The sequence below is a fragment of the Equus asinus genome, chromosome 10 (assembly GCF_041296235.1).
Source record: "Equus asinus isolate D_3611 breed Donkey chromosome 10, EquAss-T2T_v2, whole genome shotgun sequence".
In the NCBI taxonomy this organism is placed as follows: domain Eukaryota; kingdom Metazoa; phylum Chordata; class Mammalia; order Perissodactyla; family Equidae; genus Equus; species Equus asinus.
In genome coordinates this window covers 20,850,745-20,871,675 of record NC_091799.1, presented here as the reverse complement: position 1 = coordinate 20,871,675, position 20,931 = coordinate 20,850,745, and the positions used below count along the sequence as shown (strand labels likewise).

Sequence of the window (20,931 nt, the reverse complement as noted above, 5' to 3'; positions counted from 1 at the left end):
GGTCACAAGATGGGGCGCTGGCGTCCGGGCCCATTTATTTAGAGCCGGAGTCCTCGAGGCTAAAGACTCGCGCCCTGACATGCTTGCCGCTTCGCTCCAGCAGGGGAGCGTAATCTTCAGGGTTTGCTTCCCATTTACGGGTTTTGTTGTTGTTGTGATTTGTAAAATGAGGCTTCTGCGGCAAAAGCAGGTTTTAGCGAGTGCAGCAGCTCTTTCAAACCCTAATAAGGCCCCAAAGGAGGGTGGTTCCGGCAACCCCCCCCCCCTCCACCGGCCCCCCGGGGCAGCCCGATGCTGGCTCGCCTTGCTCACCATGGGCACCAGGCACCGTGGACCATCCGTCTTGCTTCCCATTAACGGAATTACCGCCATCACTTCTGCAGGACGGGATGGGCCCTTTGGAACTGCCTTGGGGACAGAGGCAGGAGCCGCAGCCGAGCATTTTTGCTTAGAGGGGAAAGGAGAGAAAAAGAGGGAGAGAGAGAGAAGCCGAACTCTTAAAAGGGATGGTTCTTTGGGTCTTGGGAGCCAGGCCTGAGGAGGAAGGGGGCAGCAGGTCATGTCCTGTCCTGCTTCCTGCTGGCATCCTTGAGAGCCATACAGGGACGCCTCTTGGAGGAGAGTGGACAGGGCGTGTGATGGCCCCAGGACTGGACGCCTGTGCAAAGGACTTGTGACCCATGTGGCGTGGCAGAGCATGGAGAGGCCCCTTCAGTTCAGAGGAAGGGAGGGAGGGGGACCCAGCATTTATGGGGCGCTCCCATATCCCCAGGACGGTGCCGGCCACTTTGGGTATGTCTCAGGGAGTGGGTGTCGTTGGCTCCGTTGAAAGAGCAGAACCCAGAGAGTCCAAGAAGCTTGCTTCGGATCACAAAGCCCCAAGTGGTAGGTCTGGGGTTTGTCCGTGTTCCTGGCTGCCCCCTGGAGAACAGCAGTGCCCCTCCTCGAGGCACAGGAAGTGGCAGAGCTCAGCCTCGAAGTCCAGAGGCCTGTCACCGGCCCCTGCTTCACCCCCTGATTCCCAGGGAGTGAGCCGACGTCTGGGGTCTTTGCTGTTTCACAATGATGCTGGCAGAAGGCAGTGCTGGCCCCTCTCTGGCTGTGTGATGGTGAGATGCCAGGCATCTGGGCCCCTGAGAATGGAGGAAGGAAGTGGAGAAGGACCTTCTCTACTCACTCTGCCTACTGTCCTAGCAGATATGGAGCAGATATGGCAATAATTGTCCCCTCGGGGGCCAGCTCTGATAGATTGGTAATGGCTGCCTGAGGGGTCATGTGGAGAAGGCTTTGGGATTGATTAGCAATGTCTGCTCTCTGCACAGGAATGAGGAGAGGAGGTATGAGAGGGACCTTAACCTTTAACCTGAGCTCTGACCCCAGGGGGACCCCTCACGCTTTGTTCTCATTATTAGTTAGTTGTGTGCCATACTGCACTGTGAACCACGGGCCTGGCACACGGAGGGAATTCCACAGATGCCAGAGGAAGAAGGATTGATGAAGCCTCTGCAGTCCCTGGAAGAGGGGTCAGTTGGGATTCTCTTACTGTGAAGGTTTTCAGAAACACGTTTTTTAAACTTCTAGGGATGAGATTTAAGTGCCCACGTATTTAAACCGGGGCCCTCCCCTCACCGTGACTGATTTGCTGGCTGTCTTGGAGTAAATAACTGAACCTCTCTGAGCCTCAGTTTCCTCATCTTTGACATGAAGGTCATTCTTCCCTCATGGACTGTGGGGGGGTGATGGAGGGGGTAGCAGTCATGGTGCCCATAGGTAAAAGGATTGGCATTTAGAAATGTCACTCCAGTTGCCTCCCTCCACCTGCTGCCGACACCTGCCAGGCCTCGTCCCTCTGCTGTGCTCAGCTCCTGGCTCTCTTGGCCTATAATGCCTTTCTCCTTGTTCGCCAACATCACCACCTCCGGGGAGTCTCCTCTGACCTCAGGACGCTGCTGAGGGACCTTTGCTCTGAGCCCCACGGCCCCTGGGCTTCCCTCCCTTGGCATGTCTCCTGTCCTGTGAGGCCCACTGATGGGTCAGCCCCTCCAGGGCTGGGGAAGGCCCGCTTCCCTCTCTGGTCCCAATGTGCAGCCCAGGGCCTGGCCCAGCAAAGGCCTCGGTGACAGGAATGAGGGGAAGGGGGTGATGCACCCCCGATGGCTCTTTAGGCCTTGTTTCCATGGGGACAGTTGGGATGAGGAGACTCAGATGCCCAGGCCTCCGTTGGGGGCAAATGGTTGGGTTGGGGGGATGGAGCCTGCCCCAGGGGGCAGAGATGCTGTGACTCACATGGCCCGCGGCTGCCCCAGGTTATCCTTTAAAGAAGGGTTTGATCCTCTGGATGAGGACCCCGTGGTCCTGTGATGATCCAGGGTTGGATGCTGTGGGCGATGGGCGTTTGGAAGAGTTTCGAGCGAGGAGCACGTGTGTGTTCTGCTTGGGGGGTGGGGGGCTGGGAGGGCGCTGCAGACGTGAGGATGGAGGAGAGGAGATGGGGGCTGCCTGGGGTGAGTGGGGGAGAGTTGGGCAGCCTGGAGCAGAGGTGAGGAGCGGCCCGGTGTCAGCAGTCCGGGCTCCCACCTGGAGACCACTGTGTCACGGGATGAAGTCAGGGCTGCAGGTGAGGGAGAATGTTCTGCTGTGGTTTAAACCGCTTCGGGATCGCGGGAGTGGTTTCCTGCTGGGCCCAGCCTCAGTGTCCTCATCGGTAAGGGAGGGACGAGGAGCTCTTTGCCCTTCGACTCTCCTCAGCTGGCCCTTGATACCCGGATTTGGGGTGGGGGTGGGGATGAGGTGAGGCCAGGGCCCACAGAAGCCCTGGGGTTAGCCTAAGAGTGAGAAGGGAAAACCAGAAAAATCACAAAGCAATAATGAATTCCTGCGGCAGGTCGAGGGGGCTGTCGATTCCCCAGTGACTCAGTGTGAGCAGGGGACCGGCGTGCCACTGGGGTGTGTTCAGAGGGGAAAGTCCTGAGCCTGGATCTCTGCCTAGCCAGGGGCGGAGACTCCCCACCCATGCCCAGCGCCTCCTCCACGAATGCCACTTTTCTCTTAACAGTCTGTTATTATTCATATAGAATTCTCAGCTTTTTTAAAACAACTCCTCCTCTTATTGCTATTATTACTTTTTCATCAGAGCATCCATCAGGGTTTTACAGATGCTATCATCAGCTAGGCCTCACCTTTAAACAACAGCTCCATTTTATAAGTGAACCCACAGCTCAGAGAGGTAAAGTGACTTACCCAAGGTCACACAGCAAGGATTTGAACCCAGATCTTTGAGGATCCATAGGAATTGGCCAGATGGAGAGGGGTTGCTAGCCAGACCACACAGTGTGCACAGGGGCCCGGAGGGGTGAAGCAGTAGGTCACAGGAAACTGTAAGAGGCTCTGTGGAACTGACGTGGTAGATGACAGGTGTCACCTGGGATTGGGATCAGACAGGTAAGGAGGCTCTGAATGCTAAGTTCTGAAGCGGTGACTTTATCTGGAAGCCTTGAAGGTTGATAAGGGAGGGGTGATGTTTGGTGTGGAAAATGGTCTGGTGGGGGTGGTGTTAAGACTGGAGGCTGGCGAGGAGGCCCCAGTGTGGGTGCTGGGAGAGGCTGCCTGAGGCCGCAATTCCCCCCAGAAAGAACCTTTGGCTCCCCCCACCCCCACCCGCCCCAGCCCCTTCCTGCTGGGTGTCAGGCGGGAGGCCCTCACCCGGCACCCCCAGCCTCTCTCACAGCTTTCTTGTGAAAACCAGGGCCGACGCCTCCCCACTTGCTGGGGACAATGTGAGAATCAATGATAAAATATGTAAAACTCACAGCGCCACTTTGGGAAGGGAAAAAACGTGCTGCGGATGTGTTATTTTCCCTAAATCCGGATTTCTGCATGTCAGTTTCTTTTCCCCCATGGGAGAAGCTGTTTTGGTTCCCAGGGGTGAGAGGAGCCGGGGTTAGTGGGAGCACGTGGGCCAAGGCCTGGCCTGTTCGAGTTGTCTGCTCCGAATCTGCTTCTTTCCCCGATTTCAAAGCGGTCTCGTTCATCCATATGAGCCTTGTTCTGACGCATCCCCGGGGAGGCAGTTGCGCTGTCACTGTGATTGCGTTCCGATTCTCCCTTGATTGATTGATCGGTTGGTCTGGAGAAGTCAGAGGTGAAGCGGAGAAACAAGCAGCTCTGGGTTTTAATGGACATCTGGGGCCCATTGGGTGTGTTGGGGGTCAGAGGTTCCCTCGGCCCACCAGCAGTCATGCAGTGAAGGGCTCACAGCCTCGGGGTTGGTGTGTGGCAGTGGAGGGGGCAGAGGGTGGTAGGTGGCGCCTGTGGTTGAGCTGGCTGCTCCCAGGGTCTGTCCCGGGTCATTTTCCACGGAGGCAAGGGTCTCAGGAGCCCCCGCACGCCCTTTCTGGAGCCAGGTCATGCCAGGGTGGTGCTATGGGAGACTGGGTCCTGCCCGCCAACAAGGGGCCCAGCCACTCCCCTCCCACCCTGCCCCACCACAGGGCCTAGCACCTGCTTGGGAGGCAGTCCGGGTATTTTTCTGCTGAATGGGTGAATGAGGAGAGTCAGTGTCGGATACTGGCTGGGTGACTTCGTGTATCTGGGGTCTCATTTTGTATCACTCATTTCTCAGCTGGGGAGACTGAGATCCCGAGAGGGGAGAATCCTGGCCGAGACACCCCGTAAAGACGCCGCAGGGCTGGTCTTCTCATGTGCGTGGCTCCCCATGCCCGTGAGAGTGCTCATCCCTCTGCTGGGCCTTTCTCTCCCCGAGGCTCCCCGGGGGATGGAGGGGGCCTGCCCAGACCAGGTCCACACTCCCTCTTCCCTGTCACTTCCTCCCCCAAGGCTGTTCCCTCACCCAGAGCACCCCCTTCAGTGTTGGGCCGAGATGGGGGCAGGTGGGCCTCCTGTGTGCCAGGCGCGCCCTGGCCACTTTACCTACATGACCCAGCAAACAAGGGAGCCTTTTAGGTGGGTCTTCTCCTGTTTTCAGATCACAAAAGTGAGGCTCAGAGAGGTGATGAAACTTAGCCAAGGTTTCCCAGCAGATAGGTGAAGGATCCCCGATTTAAATTCAGGGAGGACAGTCGCCTGCTGGAACAGTCCTGCTGCTGGGAGAACAGGTGGCTGTGACCTGTTTTTGTGGGCTAGCCTGGGGCACGGTGTCAGAGGCAGAGCTCCCACTAAGAAAGAGCAGGGGGTCAGTCGGGGTCAGGCAGGGTGCGGGGTGCCCCCTTGGCTCCTGGGAAACCCTGGGGCGACCAGTGCCCCAAACCAGCCCGGTCCTCATACAGCCCACTGCAGCCTTTCTTTTTCCGGTCTCGGTTGTCCCACCTGTGCAGTGGGAGGGCAGGGGGACCCCACTTATCTGCTGAGTGCTGATTATGTGCTAAGCAGTTTAATTGTCCCAACAACCCTGTGAAGCCAGGTCCCCTTATCTGCGCCACCTGACCCACTCCTCAGCTGCGTCTCCCTGGTGGCACTTCTTGCTGTCTGAAATGACTGTCTATCTGCTGCCGTGTCGTGTCTGCCTCAACTGCTCGACACCTCTGGGAGGGTAGGGCCTCTCTGCCTTGTGCCTCGGGCAGTGCTGGGGTCCATGAGCCTCTCCAGAAACGCTAGACAAGTGACGCTGGAATGAATGAACCCCAGGTTTAAAAGGTCCTGAGCCCGCTGAGCACAGATCTGTGCCCTCGGCCACACTGCGAGGGCAGGACTGAGCCCCCGCCCATCCCAGGCAGCTGGGGCCTCTCTTACAGACTGGCTTTCTGCCTGGAATTCCAGGTGCGCCTGTCTGTGTCCCCCTCAGGTCCACACTGCCCGAAGAAACTTCCAGTCCACGCCTGTGGCTTTGGATCAGCTCAGAAAAAGCGTGTCCTGTGACTGCTCAAGGAATCTGGGCATTTAGCCCAGAAAAGAGTGTGTTTCCTGGCTTCCTGAGAACTGGGGCCCACCCTGCCCCTGGCCTGGGCGTGCAGAATGGGAGGGAGAGAGAGATGGACTCCAGCCCTGGAAGGCGACGGCAGCAGAGTCAGACCTTATCATCCGAGACTCCCTGCCCTTCGCCCAGGTCCGTCCTGGCAAGGCCACCGCCGTTGGCCCAAGCTCTCCGGGCAGCAGTTTCTGCAGCGACCAGGGCAGTCTCGGGGCTGGGGTTAGCGCTCTTGAGTTACTGGAAAAGGAACATTCCTCACGCTCATACGAGTCTTTCTCCCCGGGGCGGCTCTCCGGCACACCTCGCTGGCTCTGCGGGGCAGACGTGGGCGCGACGTGCACCAGGCGCAGGGCCACTGGCTTGCACTGGGTCATCAGGCCACTGGGGCCAGATGTTTCGAAAGCTCCTCCCGGAGCACCAGGCATCTGGCCTCTCCCTCCGAAGCCGGGTGCGGGTTTACGAGGTGTCTTTGAAGAGAGCTGGAGTCATCCGGCCCGCGATGTCTGCGTGTTGCGTAATTTCACAATTTGGTTTTCTTTTCACGAGAAGGGTCAGTACTTCCCTCTGCCTCTCCCTCCTGCTTTTCATTTGAGTTTTCTTTTCCTCTGGACCCGCCTTCCTTTACTGGCCTGGAATGCCTCCTCCCTCGGGCCGGGAGAGCACCCAGTCCTCACAGGGGATTAACTGGAATTACCCACAGGTGGACTGGAATATACCAGTCAAATTTCTGAGATGGAGAAGACCTCCTTTTGTGTACTTGTAAGAGAGTTAGAGGAGGCCAGCCTCGCTTCTTGTCGGCCATGATTCAAAAAAAAAAAACACCCAGCATAGCACACAGCTTGAGTTTGCTGGTTCCCAAATGCTAGACCCAGGCCAGGCCCGGGGCCCTGCGAGATCCTCACTGATCTCAGATCAGAGATGAGGAAACTTAGGGACGGGCCTGGCACCAGCTGCCTTCTTAGGTCAGCTGTCCTTCATTTATGCAGGATGTGATAATAGATGGAAATTTTGTTTTAGATGCCAGAAAAAGTTGGCAACTTTCTGTCCGCCTTCAGAATTTGGGAGAAGCTTTACAGGCCTGTGAAATCCCCAGCCCTGGGAACCACTGGTTTACTTCCTCTGCAGCACCACAGACAGACATTGAGCCCCAGGGAGTCTCGAATGAAGCCAGCGAGGCCTGGGGACCTGGGAGCTGCGGCCGTGAGTGAACGCTGGCTGTGCTCCGGGGCTGGGGTGGGAGCGTCTTAGTTTCCTGGGGCCACCATAACAAATGACCACAAACTGGGTGGCTTACGATGGCAAGAATCTGTTCTCTCATAATCCTGGAGGCCGGAAGTCCAAAATCTGGAGGCTCTGAGGGAGAGTGTGTTCCAGGCCTTTCTCTTAGCTTCTCGCAGTTGCCAGCACGCCTTGGCATCCTTCGGCTTGTAGACACATCACTCCAGTCACTGCCTCTGTTATCTCGTGGCCTTCTCCTTGTGTTTCTGTGTCCAAGAAGACACCGGTCTTCTTATAGAGATACCAGTCGTTGGATTAGGGCCACCTTAACCTGTGTGACCTCATCTTAACTGGGTTACGTCTGCAGAGACCCTATTTCCAAATCAGGCCACATTCCCGGCTTCCAGGCAGACATGAGTCTTGTAGGGATGCTGTTCAACATGGTGTGGGACCCCAGGGTGAGGAGAAAGGCCTGTCTGGATAGGGCATTGCTGAGCCTTAGTAGTTCAGTGTCTGTGGCCATTTCAGTTGGGATAAAACAGTGTTCCCAGGAGGCTGGCCTGGTGGCCTAGTGGTTAAATTCGGCCCTCAGTTGTCCTGGCTGATGCGTTTGGCTTCATTGGCCTGGGTTCCGTTCCCAGGCGAGGACCTGCACCACTCATTGGCAGCTGTGCTGTGACGGTGACCCATATACAAACTAGAGGAAGATTGGCCCAGATGTTGGCTTAGGGTGAATCTTCCTCAGCAAAAAACTCCCAGCATTCCCAGGAGGGACCGCTAGGGCGCCTGTGCATGCGGGACCCGGGTGGCCCCAGGGAGCCTGCTAACGTTCCCATGGAGGAGACAGATGTGCACAAGGACCTAAGTTCCAGGAGGGAGAGCCATCACCACAGCCAGGGCCAGGTCATCTCACTCACTGAATGGACTCAAAGACGCGGGGAGGTGACCTGGCCAGGGGCTCTCTGCCTCCAGTGTCCTTGCTCCACATCCGAGGCTCATTTATATGCTTTAATACAGGCTGCAAAGAAGAGTAGGCTGGTTCACTTGAGCACACTTTTTAAAACACAGGCCATCAGATTTAGTCCTTTGGTGGCATCGGCCAGAACAGCTGAGGGCCGAGATCCTCTCAGCGCTGTGCACAAGCCGGCAGCCCGGGACAAGTGTCCTCTCCCAGTGCAGACAGGGCCCCGCCATTCCTGGTGGTGCCTGCCAGCGCAGCCTTCACCTCCTTCGTGGATAAGGGGCAGCCTGTGGGGCAGGCAGGAGGGATCCAGGCTCTTCATTTCCCCCAGGGACCGTTATCTCCTTTGGCAGAGGCTCTGTGGTCCCAACCCAGACACCTCTGAGCCAAGTGGTCTTGAGCAAGCTGGTCAGTCACAGGACCTCCCCGAGCCTCACTCCCCTCCTGTGAAATAGGAGCCGTGGTTCCAGCCCTCCCATCTCAGAAGGATTAGGGGTCGGCTGAGTGGGGTAGAGGTGGTAACCACCCTTTGTGACTCCTTCCAATGCCTAGCACAGAGCCTGGCACACAGTAGGTGCACGATAAATACTCATCAAATAAGAGAGAGTCTCTTGGGGCCCAGAATGTCAACTTCACGGCACTCCTGAGATTCACCCCCGCACGGTCTCTTGAGAGGGAAAGTCTGTGGGCGTTTCCTTCTTCCTGTCCGTGGACACAGTCACCTGAGATGATCAGCGGTGGGGAGGTCAGTGTGTGCATTTAGCGTTGGCAGAGGAATGATGCTGCTAAACTGTCTCTGGGGCTTTGATTCGTCCCATGCCCCATTGAGTAAAATTATTCCTGGGCTTGGCACCGTGGGAGGCAGAGCGGTGTGCAGAGGAGCACTGGAAGGGGAGTCTAGAGAGCTGAGTCTGGCCCTGGTTTTGCGCCCCTTACCCGCCTGTGTGCAGTTGCTCCCGGCACCCTGTGGTTCTCTGAGCCTCCCTCCCCTCTGCAGACCTGAGGCTACTGCTGTCCTTAGGGCATCTATCCCACAACTAACACTGTGCTTGCCTTGCCTCCAGGCCTTTGCACGTGCTGTGCCCTCTGCTTGGGGGGCCCTCCCCCTGCTTCGGTTCTGAGGAAACGCCCCTGGGTCCCCAGGCCGACCGACCGCACATACAGTTGCGCGTGTTTCCACCCCCCGCTGTGCCTGGCAGCACTCACACTGGGTTGCGGGTGTTGATTGACAACACTCCTATCTCCCTACACAAGGAGCCCCTTTGAGGACGGAGGCCGGTCCCAGCACATGTTTGTAGATTGAGTGAACAAACAATTGACTGTCTTTGGACGTATCCTCTGCGCCCCTGTTTCCCTTCTTTCCAATACAGGGTGTGGACTAGTGGATACCTTGGGGGCCTTTCTGAGGTCTCTGCTGAGGCGTGAGACCTCAGACGAGTGGATTCAGTTTCTCCTGCTCCCAGGAGGAGAACGGGCGGGAGCTTGGCAGCGACAGCACACGTATTTGCTTAACGATTATCTGCCGTTGACGCAACAGTATGAACGAACGGGAGGGGTTTTCTGGGCCCTCCGCATGACATTCCCAGTTGGTGGATTCCAGGGTCTTTGCAAAGGCTGGACTGAGGCAGCCTCGATGGAGATGTTCTCACTGTGTTCGACAACCCTCCCCCACCTGCTCCTCTGAGGGAAGAATGTGTGTCCAGCCCCTGAGACTGGACCTGCACCCACCCCACAGAGCTGTCCCACACTCGCACAGCTGCCCAGAGTGCCTCTGGATGACGCGGACAGCAGGTCTGCTTGGGCTTCATCCCCGACATCCTAGGCTCCAGGCTGGCACTGGATTTCAAACCCTCACCTCTGCTGTCTCCCCGCTGTGCGCCTTGGGACCTCTCTGAGCCTCAGTTTCCTCATCTACAAATGGAGATAGTAACGCCCACCTCATGGGAACACACAACGCCGTGCCTGGCGTGGGGTGGGAGCACGTGATATGGCGGCTGTTCCTCTTAGCACGAATATTCCTTACTCTGGAGATGAGAGCGAAACAGAGATCAGCCATCTGTTTGTTGAAGCCAAAAAATGTCTGTTGTCTGAAGAATTTTGTTTTGGAAGACAAGCCCAGGTTTTGGGTCAGAACCTTATTCCCTCTGGAATTTCACGGTGGAGCATCCAGGCATATTTTAAAAGCTTGGTGAGCACCCAAGCCTTTGAGCCTTCCACGTGGATGTCCCCAGGTCAGCCTTCTCGGAATCTCTTGCACAGCTGGGCCGCTTGTCGCGTCGGTAGCATCTTCTCCACAGAGCGGGCTCTGTCTGTCTATGAATAGATGTTTTTCCTCTCTTTCTGGGGCGGCTGAATGGCAGTCACCCTCCTGCCATCCCAGAGGCCGACCTGAGCGTAAAACTCCAAAATGGACATCAGAGTGGGGCCATCCATTTCTGCTCGGACTCTCAGCTCCCAGCAAAGCTCAAAGAGGTGGGTCGATGGCCGCCGTGACCCACGAGCCTCCTGGTGTCTCCCGGGCTGTAGTTGTAAAGGCTGCTGAGCAAAACGGAAGCAATCAGAGTTCTGGGAAAAGGCAGCGACTCAGAGCAGGAGCCGAGATTGAGAAGCACGGTTCATTGTCTCCAGAAGCAGGCCTGCTGGCTCCGTGGCATCCAAGCCACAGATGCAAAGCCCCTGAGAGCAGGAACGACTCTGGGATCAGCCTCTTGCAGGCTCAAGGGCCCTGTGGCTCAGTGGTTAGGAGCTGGGGTTCTGGGACCACATTTCCTGGCTTCAAATCCCAGTTCCTCCCCCTCTATGGACAGCATGCCTAACCTTTTTATGCCTCGGGTTTTCCCTTCTGTAAAATGGAGATAAGGGGCCGGCCCCATGGCCGAGTGGTTAAGTTTGTGCGCTCCGGTTGGGCGGCCCAGGGTTTCACCGGTTAAGATCCTGGGCACAGACCTAGCACTGCTCATCAGACCATGCTGAGGTGGCGTCCTACATAGCACAACCAGAGGCACTCGCAACTTGAATATACAACTATATACTGGGGGCATTTGGAGAGAAGAAGAAGAAAGAAGAAAAAAGAAGATTGGCAACAGATGTTTGCTCAGGTGCCAGTCTTTAAGAAAACCTTTTTTTAATTAAAAAAAAATGGAGATAATAATGCCTTATGAGGGGTAGATACGTTAACGTCCCTTAAGCGCCTAAGAACACAGCTTGCTGCCTAGTAAGTAAATAAAGGTATGCTGAGGCCCAGAGAAGGCAAGGGACTTTCTGTGGTCTTCCAGCAAGTTACCAGGGGCCGCCAGGCTGAAGCTCATATGATCCCTGGTCTCGTGGACATTCCGCCCCCTCCCTTCTCCCTCAGTCAGACTTTTACAACTCTGCTTTTTGCAAAGGAAATCGCGTGACCCTTCAGCCCACAAGAATTCAGACTGCACAGAATTTCGGAAACCTCTTTGGGCTGGCTGGGGGCCTCGTCGCAATTCTCTTCAGCTGCTAGTTCTTTTTTCCTCCGTGTTTTTCCTTTAAAGTTCTAGAGGGTCTCTCCTTTCCTGTCTCCTAAAATAGAAAAATTAAGCTTTCAGCAAGGGAGTTTGAAGACTTAGGTCTCTGCCTTGTGTCCCTGAACCAACCCCACGCCCCCCCCCCCAGTTCTGGGCCTCAGTTTCCCCATCTGTGAAATGAGAAGGTTCCCCCCTTCATAGGTGGACAGCCCCAGCCTGTGACTGCTTTGGGGACAGGTGAGCCAAGACGTGCCACCCTGCGCGAGGGTCCCTGTTGACGGCCCGGTGGGTGCTGAGTAGACAGAAGCTGGTGACGCATCCTTCTAGGAAGTGAGGTGAAACTCACCAGAAATGCTGCCGCTTCCGCCCACCTCCGAGTTTCAAAGGTTCTTTGAGTCATCAGAGTTGCCCGCACTTTTCTTGCTTTCCTGTTTCAGTAAACGCTCCTTAACCTCTCTGGGCTGAGGCCAGGTGGCCAGGAGTGTGCCATCAGCAGGCCTGCAGGGCATCAGAACTGAGGGCTGGGTGGCTTCCTAATCTCGACTGGGCGCCCCAGCCACCCGCTCTGGAGGCTGCCAGCCTAGGGTGTGAATCCCGGCCCCCGGGCTTGACCCCTCCCCTCTCTGAGCCTCAGTCTCCTCACTGTGGAGTGGGTGCATGAGGCTGCCAGCAGGGTGAGATGGCAAGCGCAGCACAGGTGAATGGCAGTCCTGCCCCCACTCATTCCCCTCTTCCTTCCTGCCCAAGAGGCCTGGCTTACCTGGGATCCAGCTGGGGCACAGTAGATGTTGATGTGCCTGGGTCCTCCCTGGCTGTGGGGGACAGAGGGACACTTGGCCAAGCCAGGAAGCCAGGAGACAGACCCTTGCCCATCAGGGCCAACAGCATCCTGAGTGCAGCCCTTGCGGCCTTTGGATGGGGAGCCTAGGGGTCAGAAGGGGAAGGACCTAGAGCCATAGAGTCCATGGACCAGGAGTCCAACCCAGGATCCTAACCCAGAGTCCCCTCACCCCCAGGTCCTCCTGTCCTCTGTGCATGGGCTCACTTTCAGGTCAGCCTGGCACCATCAGGGGACTAGCCTGCCTGGGCTCGGGATTCAGAGATGGGATGGGGGGTCAGGAGGGGACTTGGGGCGGAGCCCTGCCTTGTTACCCCCTGGCAGGGGCCTCGGGCAAGTCATGCTCACCCCGGAGCCCCCATTTCCTCATCTCAAAAGTGGGCATCATTCCTGCTCTGCGCATCTCTCAGAGTTGTCACAAGGCTTCCTAAGATGGTGTGGGTAAAAACCCCTCTGCAGACAATCAAGAACCGTCCAGAAGGGAAGAATGTGACGTTCGTCATCCCCTGGGGCGTTTCGGTGTCCCTCTCACTCAGTGTCTGATGCAGGGTGGGGCTCAGTAAGTGTTAAATGACTAAATGACAAGAGTTACCATTTATGAAACACCTGCTACATACCAACATCACCCAGGGAACCTTCCATTAGGTGCTCTAATTCTCACACCAGCCCCAGAGTTTGGGTGTGTCCCCATTTTACAGATAAGGAAGCTGAGGCTCAGAAAGCTGAATAACTTACCTAAGGTCACACAGCAAGTGGGTGAGAACGTCAGGATTCATACCTGATTCTTAAATCTGTGTGTCCTTCCAGGTGCTCACCATGGCCCACTGGGTCACCCCCTCCCAGGGGTTTGCTGGTAAGTATTTAGCAAACAGTTCCCCAGGGAAGAGCGGTGGGGGTGAGGATTTGTACAAAGCCCTGATTTGTAGCATTTGCCAGTTTCCATGGTGTAAATATTCCTACAGTGGCTGGTTTCAATCAACCAACATGATACTGACTGTCTCGCAAAATCCCTGAGAATGGAGCAAGCAGGCGTCACGTGCCAGCCATAGTGGCTCCAGGGCACCTCTGTGCCCCTCACCTTAGCCCCTCGAATGCCCAAGGAAGGCCACAGAGTTACCAGTGTCCCCTAGCCTGGAACAGCAGACTGGAACCTAGCAAATGGCTTGGGTGGGCATGCTGTGCTTCTAGATGCCCCCAGCCCTCTCCCAGCAGAGCCCCTGGAGCTCCCTGGGGTCTCGGTACCACACAAAGACTTGGGCGGGATGGATGAGATCTGAAGACGGATCTGCAACACCTCCACTGCAACATTACGGCCTCCCAGCCCCACCGTGTGCGATATTCCTGCCAGGCCCGGAGCCGAGCCCTGTAAACGCCGGGATATAATGGACAATAAAAGTCGCCGGAAAATAGTGAGTCTCCTAGGACCACGGTCGTCCCCGCCACACGCTGCCTGCCGGAACCACGAGCCCTGTGATCATGAGGCACGATCGTCATATAAATATATAGGGTCTCTCACCAGCTGCGGGCCGAGATTTATTTTATTGAGACGGTAGGGGGAGGGGGCGGTTCAGGTTCATCATCCTGGTAACTTTGTATAATGCTTTTCCATCACTTCCCAGCTTCTGGGAGAAGGCAGCAAGAGCCGGTATGGCCTCTCCCATCTTCCCCAAAGAGGGGATCCCCAGAGGCCATTGACACCTCCTGCCACATTCACAGGCCCAAGGGCCTGATTGGCCACAAGACCGCTGGAGGACGAGGACGGGCCTTATAGTGAACAATTGGTTTGCAGAGTGGGTTGCCAGAAATATTTGTTGCAAGGATATTGCCATTGAATGAGTGCTGGAGTTTTTTGATGATGATGATGGTAATCATAATAGCAGCCACCTTTACTGAGCTCTTGTATGTACCTCGGTCCTGATGGTCCTGGGCTCTTGCCTGCACGTCCTCACTCAGTCCTCGTAACAACCCCGTGAGGTGGGTCCTAGGTGGTCCCCTGTCTATAGAGAGGGAAACTGCAAACAGGTGACCAGAAACCTGGCCCGAGCTCGTGTGGCTGGACTGAGCAGCACAGGATTTGGACTTGGGGTTCTCAGACTCCGTTGCCTGTGCTGGGCTGCCTTTCTGCCTTCTCACTACCTGGCCCTCTGGTCCCGGATCAAATGTCACCACTTCCCTGAAGCCCCCTTGATTGGCTCAAGTTGGAATCGGTGGCCCCCTTCTTTGATTCTGCAACACAGTGAAGGACTTCGATCTGGTCCCCCCCACCGCCACTCCATTCCCTTCTTCCCTGAGGGCAGGAGCCCAGTCTGTACACTGCAGAGGGTGTCCAGGCAAGCACGGACTCGGGCCTGCATTTCCATCTAGGCTCTGCTGTCTTCAGTTGGGACTCCTCCAGCAAGTCACATGGCCTCTCTGAGCCTCAGTTTCCTCATCTGTCAAACAGACACACTGTCTGCCTTGCAGGGTTGTTTTACGAGCACACGAGCTGCCAACCCTCCTGAAGGATCTGGCCCAGCACCTGGCACTTAGGGGGTGCTCTCTGCATGATCCCCCATGGACACATCCCGCCTCCACAGCTGTGTGCCTGGGAGCCCGGGAGACATCTGAGCTGTGCCCCCATGTGGCTGTGGTTTGTTGTAAATGGGGAGGTCAGAGTACAGGGGGTTAGAGGGCTAAAAAAGTCTTCCAAGACCAGAGAGAGTGTCTCCTTAGCAATTCGAGACCCAGAAGATCTGGTTTTCCTCCCAGAAATGAGCACGTGATTAGATACAGGTTCCCTGAACTCAGTTTCAGGGCACGTCAGCAAGTAGCAGGTCCTCCATCAGCCTTATAAAAAATGTCAGCACAGGAAAGGCCCTCCTAGACTGTGGGACCCAACCCACCCATGTTGTAGGTGGGGAAACTGAGGCCGAGACAGGCTGTGACTTTCCTGAGGCCATGCAGCCCTGTGAGAGTCCCAGGCCTTGTGAGTTCCAGGCCACCATGACAAAATGCCACAGCTCGAGCAGGAATCACCTGCCTGGAATTAAAAATGGCATCGTCCTCCCCAGGCCTGACTTGGGGTCAGCGAGGATCCTGGGGAGAGCGTAACACAGGAAGGTGTAGGGCCATGTTGGTGTGGCCCCAGAAGCCGTGATTGGGCGCTGGCCTGTAACTGCACGTGGGGCGGCAGGACTGGTTGGAGAAGACACCGTCACCCAGAGACCGAGCCCCCTCATCCGCATGGAGATTGTGTTGGAGGCTCATGGTGACTCCGGAGGCCCTGAGAGTCCAGCAGCTGATGGAGAGGACCACACGTCCATCTGGACCCCTCAGCACAGCACCTCTCTTCTGGGTCCCCCACCTGTCCGGTGGGGAGTGACCGGCAGTGAATGCAAGCGTTCGAGGGCATGGAGGCTGAGCAGAGCCAGGTTAGACTTCTGGAAGGTTCTCACCGCCTCGGGCCCAGGAGAAAGAGGAAGGCTCCATGGGGTTGGCTCACATTTCATGAATCTGTGTTTCTCCTGGATGCTGCGCCTTGTCCTAGGCAGGAGCACATTCGCCCTTCAGAGGCATGTCTCTGCCCTGGAGGAAATTCCTCCAGAGAGGAGGCAGGAAGCAGGAGAGAAACTGTTTAGGCAGAAAGTGCCCAACTTGAGGGCCTGACCCAGCCCGTCTGCAGCCTCCTCTGAGTCAAGGCTGATGCCACTTGGAGTATAGTCCTCGGGGAGTGCTGCGTGCACAGTTCATGGACGAGGAGTCCACCCCGCAAGCCTGTGGACATCTGGCCTGGGCCCAGCCTTGGCCACCCATGGGGCCGGCACCTGGCATATGCCCGACAGTTGGGCCCAGCCGGCGGGGAAGGTGCTCTGGCAGGTGGCCGAGCCCTGGTGCCAGGATCTGGCTCGGTGTATCCTCCAGGGCCTCAGCTGCCATATGTCTGTGTCAGTCCCAGGGGTCGAGCTGCAGATGGGGCGCGGGGGGTGGTTTGCCCGGGGTAGGGGTGGCTCTTGTTCTGGGGGAGGAGGCAGGTGCTGGCCACGGGAGCTCTTCTCAGAGATGGAGGGCTGGGGCTGGCCCGGAGCCTTCTCCAACTTCCTCCTGCATAGCCGCACATCTGCCAGTCTCCACGCCATTGATGTCACTCTGTCCTCTGCCAGAATTCCCTTCCTCTCTGCTCTTAACCCAGCCCATCCTTCCAGGCCACCTCAGACTCCACCTGTTGTAGGAAGCTGTCTGTGACCTTGCCTGGCCGGAGCGAGAATCCGTCAGTCAGTCTTCTCACTGGGGGCACTTTTCATGCTCTTTTCTGGCTTGTGGACCTCTGTTCCTGGGTTCTGGGGTTCTCTCCTGTGGACCCTATAAGAGTAAGGGTGTTTGTCTGTGTCCTCTCGGGCACCAGTGGTCAGCACAGGCCCTGCACGGAGAAGGCAGCTGGAAGGACATGAGGAAGGAAGGGAAGACAAGAACACACTGAGTCCTCGGTTCCTGGATCCGTGGCCTTGTTTTAGAGAACGTGGGCCCGAATAAGAATGTAATGATAATCTAACAATGACTCCACTGATGGGGTGTCTATTATCTGCCAGGCGCTGTGCTAAGCACTTTTGATTCACGTAATGTCGTAGAACCTGCCGGCAGCCCAGGGTGGTCTGTACTATTCTTGTCCCTGTGTTACCCGTGAGAACACTGGGGCACACACAGCCTGCACGTGGCAGAGCCAGGACTCGAACCCAGGGCCACCACCTGCTGAGGCTCTCATCTCAGGCAACAAATATTTTTGGCTCAGCTTACAAAAGAGAGACTAGAAAGGGTTAAGCTTTTAAGGGGACTGCAAGAACTTTTGTCTTTGTAGCATTTGCTGGGCCCCAATGGGGTTGGGTGGGGAGGGAGCTCCAGGGGCAGAGAAGGGACCCCTTGTCTCTCCCAGAGCCCAGGCTGGTTTAACCCCCGAGTCTACTGTCTGTGCCAAGTTCCGGGTTGGGGCTGGGGCTTTGGTAGAGGCTAGAGGGCACATCCCTTTGCCTGAGCAGTGTGGGGTCTGGAGAGGGTTTAGGAGGCCGGGTCTTGTTCAGGCACTGCCCCTGCTGTGTTTGTGGCCCTGGGTAAGCCTCTTGCCCTCTTACCTCAGTTTCCTAGAGGGTAAAACGGGTGGGGGGGGGGGGGCAGGACTGGGCGACCCCAGAATGAACTCTTGATTGCTTTCCAAGCCCCCTGGCTCGGGGTACACACGCGCCCTCTCCAAGACTGTCCAGTGGCTGCTGCCGTCGGATTCCAGTCCCCGGTGAGCACTGGGCTCCCTGGCGGCTGTGACAAGTTCCATTCGCCACGGAGGTGGCAGCCGGAGCTATTTTTGGAGCAGAGTGTGGTGGGGGAGTTTCCTTTTGGCAGTGGCTGGGGACGGGAGTCTTGGGCAGGGGAAAGTCCCGCACAGAGACAGGGCCGGCCTCCCTTCCTTCACCCGCCCTGGCACAGAGGCCACCCAGATACCCGGGGACCCCGGCGCCTCACGTCCACAGCAGATCTTCCCTGGAGCTTCTCCGGAGCCACTTTGCAAGGTACCGGCCTTTGCCCTGCCCCCGGCCGTGAGGAGCCCTCACTCTTTCCTGCCGCCCGGGGCTGCTGCCTGCACCTCTGAGGGCACGCCTGGCAAGGGACAGGGAGGCAGGCCCAACAGACCTGCAGGGCCTGGGCTCCTGGGGCACCTGACCTTGGCTGCACCTCTGCCACTGCTGCCCACTTGACCACCTGCCTGGTGGGGGCTGCCCGTGGGCCAGCGCCATCAGCCTGGCACGACCTTTGCCACCACTCCAGTGCAGGGGCCGGTGGCTGCCAGCAGGTTTCACATTGAGTGATCCCCAGCTTTGCCAGAACTCCTGAGGTTACGAGAGAAGCAGATAAAGCAATTCTTATCTCTCCGGGGTAGATTTTGGCTGCCTGGGCCCCTGCCTGATGTCTGAGCCGTGAGTTCACCATAGAATTTTCTCCCACTGGGAATAGCCATTCCTTCAAACCTTAAAACGGGGGGCAGGAGAGAAAATTAGGGGGCCAGGGGTTCAGGAACTTGCCCTGTATCGAGGCCTCTGGGTGGATTATGGATGCTCTCCTGGGGCCCAGGCCAAGCTTTTATAGACACTGAGGCCCTGGGAGGCTGCCTCACGGGGTGCACTCCTTCCACTATTGGTTGGCAGGTTAGCATGGTCTGAGAGAGCAGATGAATCTCTGCTCTGAAACTGCCCCTCCAGGGGCCCTGGGGATGAGCTGGCCAGGGGGCCCCAGGCTCCTCCCTCCTGGCCTCTGGGGTTTATGTACTGAGTCAGCAGCCACTTACCTGGCCCTCCCTCTGTGGCCTGCTGGGGTCATAGAGGTAAGTGGTTTGGTCTCTGCCCTCGAGGAAATCTCCAGTTTAGGGAGAAGGAAACACCTGAGGGGGCAGTGACAGCACAGGGCTGAGGGCTGTGGAGCTGGGGAGTAACTGACTGTCTGAAGGAGTCTAGGAAGGCTGCCTGGAGGAGATGCCCCAGGTTGGGCTCTGAAGGAGGAGCCGGGTTTGCCTGGAAGCCGTACATTCCAGGCACAGGGAGCAGAGCCTACCAAGGCCTTGAGGGGAGAGCAAGTTCATTTCCTTGGAGGGCAGGGGTCCTTGGGATGGTGGGTCTGCGTCAGGGGTTTGAGGCTCTTAGCAGAGTGAGCTCCCAGCTTCACCGGCTCTCTGGTGGTCTCCAAGGATCGCCCCAGGCAAATGAGATAAAAACTCAGACTTTGGAGAGTGGGATCTGGGTTCAAACACAAGGCATGCCATTTTCCAGCTGCACGGACTTGGCAAGTCCCTGCACTCCTCTGGCCTCAGTTTCCTCATCTGTCAGTCAATGGGGCCGTGGGGGGTGTCACAGCAGGAACATGGTAGAGGAACAGGTAACTCCCTGGCACAGAGGAGATGCTCACAGATCTTCCTCCTCGGAGGGTGGGGCAGGGCCAGCCTCCGCCAGGGCCAAGCCAGAGGCCCTCCCGGACGGGAGCCAGACACCTCGCTGCTCCTTTAACTGGGAGACGAGATGTTTGCAGCTCCTACATTTTTTTCCTCCAGAATTGGGTTTTATTGCCCAAGAAGGAGGAAGTGAAAGGTGGCCAGGGCTCTTGCCCTTTAGAAAGGCCCCAGGAGGCCCTGCAACGTGCAGTGCTGGCTGTGTGGACTGGCCTGGTGGTTTCTGCCTGGTCCGAGCCCACGGGGATCCCGAGTGCGAAGGCAGACGTTTCTTGCTTTGGGGCTTCGGGAGGGTGGGAGGGGCCCCCTTCCACCGACTGGGCAGAAGTTTATTCAGCCAGCCCCTCTGGGTGCCCGTTTTGTGCCAGGCCGTGGGCGAGACACTGGCGGTTTAGAGATGACCGCTAAGATCAGCCCCCGCCTTGAAAGGCCAGCAGAGGAGAGGAGAGGGTGACAAAGGGAGCAGTTTGTGCCCAAACGGCTGGACTTGAGGAGAGAAGCCCATGTGGATGCCATGAGAAGGGGAGGAGGAAGGAGGCCCTGGCACCACCTGACTGCTCCCGCGCCCACCCTGGGGGTTCCAGCCGTTTCCTCTTCATGGATGAGGAAATCAAGGCTCAGGCAGGGGGCAGGACTTTCCCAAGACCCCACAAGAAGTGCCAAGCCTGAGTAGGACCCAGGACCTGGTCCTGACACGTGACGTGAGTGAGAGTTTGCCCTGGAGAGATCATCTGTTCCAGGCAGAGACCAGTGTGTAGAAAGATCTGGAAGGGCCAGGGTCCTGCATGGTTGGGAAGAAGAGGCCCTAATGTGCAAGGGTCTGGGGTCGGGGTGGGATGGGGCGTTGGGGGAAACACAGGATGGCGGCCAGCGCCAGCTGGGCAGAGCTTGGAGTGCCGTGCTGAGGCGTGTGGGCCTCGTCCCGGGGAGCTTTGGGTGGGAAGTGGCAGGTTGGGATTTGCATGTTGGGGGACCTTCCCATGATGGGCTGGAGGTGGGGTCATCAGGCAGGAGGTGACTGCAGGGATCCTACTGAGAAGGGGCGAGGCCAGCACAGGGCAGGGGCTCTGGGGGAGTGCAGATCTGCTGGGGGAAAGAATTGCAGGACTGGAGGAAGGCCAGGTGTGGGCTGTGAGGAGAGCGAGGCATCCGGGGGGCAAGCCTACATTCCTGCTGGGTCCCTGGCAGACAGACAGGCGACCCGGTCGCTGAGATGGGGACCCAGGGAAGAGCAGGCTAAAGCTCCAGTTTGGGCCAGGTGAGTCTTCAGTGCCTGTGGCTTTTGGTGGTTATTGTCTGGAGCTGTGGAGAGAGGCCCCATGCTGAAGAAAGAAAGATGAGGGTGAGAAGTGGGTGAGAAGAGGTGAGCTGGAAGAGAAAGACGGGGTGAGGGTGCTGGGGAAGAAAGCCCCATGGGCTGGGTGGGTGCTGCATCGCCCCTCAGCTCCAGGCCTCCAGGTTCTGCAGACCCACTGTCCTCGGAGGCACGACTGCCCCAAGGAGGGGGATAGGGCCCCTGCACAGGCTGCTCCG

The 20,931-nt window shown here is 57.3% G+C and overlaps 1 protein-coding gene across 3 annotated transcripts in view; it reads left to right on the top strand.

Moving 5' to 3' along the window:
- NEK6 (NIMA related kinase 6) overlaps positions 1–20,931 on the top strand; it is an 84,934-nt gene that overhangs the window by 14,700 nt on the left and 49,303 nt on the right. The window contains exon 1 of one of the 3 annotated variants that reach the window (XM_014840633.3): positions 17,810–17,971. The exons of the other annotated variants lie outside the window; for them this stretch is intronic. The gene's annotated coding sequence lies outside the window, so the exon portion shown is untranslated. Of the gene's footprint in view, positions 1–17,809; positions 17,972–20,931 lie in introns of those variants that run through there. 3 annotated transcript variants of the gene reach the window in all.